At 44.6% G+C, this 3,216-nt stretch overlaps 1 protein-coding gene across 6 annotated transcripts in view; it reads left to right on the top strand.

Annotated features, from left to right (window-relative positions):
• Window positions 1-857: 857 nt before the first annotated feature.
• apbb2b (amyloid beta (A4) precursor protein-binding, family B, member 2b) overlaps window positions 858-3,216 on the top strand; it is a 33,115-nt gene continuing 30,756 nt past the window's right edge. For 3 of the 6 annotated variants that reach the window (XM_053677494.1, XM_053677495.1, XM_053677493.1), the window contains exon 1: window positions 858-1,016. The gene's annotated coding sequence lies outside the window, so the exon portion shown is untranslated. The remainder of the gene's footprint in view (window positions 1,017-3,216) is intronic. The other 3 variants (XM_053677498.1, XM_053677497.1, XM_017461260.3) reach the window with 1 other exon arrangement.

The following is a 3,216-nucleotide window of genomic DNA, read 5'->3' as shown; positions in this document are numbered from 1 at the left end:
TCCAGAACATCCTACAGACACTCGATTGGATTGAGATCTGAGGAATTCGGAGGCCGAGTCAACGTCGCTTGAAAGCTTTGTGATGTTCCTCAAAGCGTTCCTGATCAATTTTTACAGTGTGGGGAAATCAGCGTATTATCCTGCTGAAAGACGCGACCGCTATTGGGGAATACCGTTGGGATGAAGGCGTGTACTTGGTCTGCAGCAGTGTTTAGGTAGGTGGTACGTGTCACGTTAACATTCACCTGAATGCCAGGACACAAGGTTTGCCAGTAGAACATTACCCAGAGGATCACACTGCCTCCACCAGCTTGAGTTCTTCACATAGTGCATCCTGGTGCCGTCTCCTCCCCAGGTCAGCGACACACATGCACGCACCCAGCCGTCCACATGATGTAAAAGAAAACGTGATTCATCAGACCAGGCCACCTTCTTCCATTGCTCCATGGTCCAGTTCTGATGCTCATGCACCCATTGTAGGTGCTTTCAGTGGTGGACAGGGGGTCAGCATGGCCACTCTGACCAAAGCTAGTAAATATCAGTAGCACTACTCAGTTGCTGAGAAGGTTAGTACAATCGGTGACGGGTTAGGGATGTCTTCTTGTTGTCTTATCATTTTCTAGAGTTCTGGAAAAAACCCCACATGCTTCGAGATGTTTGCATTACATTACATTGACACAACCACTTGAACAATCTGATGGGTGTTTAGATATTTCAATAATAATACTACTAAACAATAATAATCATAACAATAATGTTTTTTTTTTTTCCCTCAGAAGAAACACCAGGTCGGATTGAGACACACCCCTCCGTCACGCGCTCTCTCTCCCTCTCTCTCTCTCTGTGGGAAAAAGAAATGGGGGAATGAACGCTTCCTGTTGGCTCGTGCCCTGATTGGCGCGCGCTCTTCCTGCGCGACATCTGGAAGGGAGGAGAGACAGAAAAGGAGAGCGAAAGATAGAGAGGACTAGAGAAGGAGAGAAAAGAGGACAGAACGACTGTGACTGTCTCCTGAGGTAAGTAGAGTGGTGCTTTAGGAATTTCTTTATAAACATAGACGGGGAAATATGCCATGTTGTGGCGGTTAATAGAGGAAACTTCTGGAAAAAGATTGCCGCCCTTGACAGAGCGAGCGTGCGCGCGCGTGCGTGCGCGAGGCGAATCACAGCCCCCTCGGCTGTTTGTGTTTGTTCTTCGTGTATTTCTGTGTATTCATGGCGACGGTTTATCTAGCTAGCATCCTGCTAACATAAAGATGTGGAGAGTGTATATAGTTTATGAGGGATTTTCTGCACACACACACACACGAAAAAAAGAAGCAAAAAGCTGTGTTTTTATCTCGGTTGAAGCCTTTAGCCCCTTCCTCAGGCTGGGCCAAAGCCAATGAAATCAATACAGTGTGCACAAGTATGCGTTTATATCCGAGTAATCCCCGTATATAGAGATATTACACAGTTATACGGTTGTATTTCTCATGAAAGGCCGGCGTTATAAATGCACAGGAGAACGTCCGAGATAAAAATCTAACCACAAGAGCTGGTTTTTAACGTCGGCTTGTTTAATGCGGCACCGCCATGACGGACAGAATGTGTTTAGGAAAGCTTTGTAGAGCCAGTTATTCAGAAAACTACTTCTTTTTCTTCTTGAAATTGCTTCTAGATTGAGTAGAAAGCTCGGGGTAATCTGTAAGGGGTTTGTTTATGTCCCTGTTTCAGCCTCATTTCACCATGAGAGCTGGGAATGTATATGTCTCATGGAGCTCCATCCTGATTGGCTAATCGCCAGTTCGGAGCTGATGAATATTCATGAGGCTGTAAAGCCTAGCCAAGCGAGTGGCTTGACCATGACCACAGGCGTGAGTGTGTGGATTTGTGGGTGTGGGACTTTATATTTATTTATTTATTTATTTATGTTAAATGTGGGTTAGAGTGAGGCCTGGACACACAAAAAATGATTTTATTTGTCACTTTTTAAGTGGTTTTATTATGTATCATAAGCAATGTGGAACGCTTTTAGGAGCTCTGAAGGTACGTTCATGCGTACGGCGAGTCGCCGCGACAGAGCATCCGGAGAACGTTCGTGCTCAACGTGAGCGACTAGATGTGGGCGTGTCCGCAAAGTTGAGAAAAGTTTACATTTATGCAAATTTGGAGCGAGTTGGTGCAGCGACTACCAATGGGAGCGAAGACAATAAGAGCGCACATGATCCTTCACGCCGGCCGCGAGTCCGAATTGTTTCGTGGACCTGGACAGGCTTGTGCTTTCGCGCCCACACACACACACTGCTTCTCCTTCATCTCGTAGGATGTGACGCATATATACGCTCTCCCTCCAGAATGTTTCGTTTTAGCGGTAAGAAAACTGATTCTCAAACGTGGAACGCGCCGTTGACTGATAAATGTTACTGTGGGAATGAGTAGTAGGAAACGCCTTCTTGCGACTTCGTAGTACAGCGACTCGCAGCGTTAAAACCGCTGTGTGAACGTAGCAAAATCTGTGCGATGTGATCGATCACGGCGTTCAACGGAAATCGGTTTCGTCTAAGGGATGACGCACGTGCGCGCACGCTGTTATAGGTAACTAATCGACACGACGTCCCGGAGTGTGCCGTTCCTCTTAGACCACAGCATTTAGCCAACGATCACATTAATTAATTAATTAAAATGGGCGTGATTTTTTATTTTTTTTAATCCGTTTATAGTAACGTTCAGTGGCCCATAATGTGTTGTCATTCCTTAAACTATTAACGACAATTTTTTTTCCTCTCTCGTATTAAGTTTAAAAAGCTTGTCATGGTAACGCGAAACCAGTCTTCAGTTCTTAAGACTTCCCGTGTGATGTTACGAAGCACTGACACTGGAGACTCCTTCCATAAACGCTAAATCACCGTCTCCTCACTACATCACCATATCAAAGGTTGCACTTTGTAGACATACAGGCCTCGATGAAAGTTTGGAATGTTATCTTCGGCTGTTAAATGGATCCTGTTTATAGAAAATGTAGAGTTATGTGTTCTTGGTGGCTTTACACACCATTTTTTAATCCATTTTATATATATATATTTTTTTTCCTCTTCATGCTGTTCACTGTAAATAAAGGATCTCAGACCCCCACGAAAAAAAGGTGATACTTTAGAAAACAAAGCCACTTTGTTCCTGAACTACAGGGTGATGCAACAAAGAAAACGATCCACTTGGTGAATGGATTTTGAGATTT

Source organism: Ictalurus punctatus, chromosome 29 (genome assembly GCF_001660625.3).
Source record: "Ictalurus punctatus breed USDA103 chromosome 29, Coco_2.0, whole genome shotgun sequence".
Classification (NCBI taxonomy): Eukaryota; Metazoa; Chordata; class Actinopteri; order Siluriformes; family Ictaluridae; genus Ictalurus; species Ictalurus punctatus.
The sequence above is the reverse complement of the archived record's forward strand: the minus strand, read 5'-3'. Positions and strand labels throughout refer to the sequence as shown.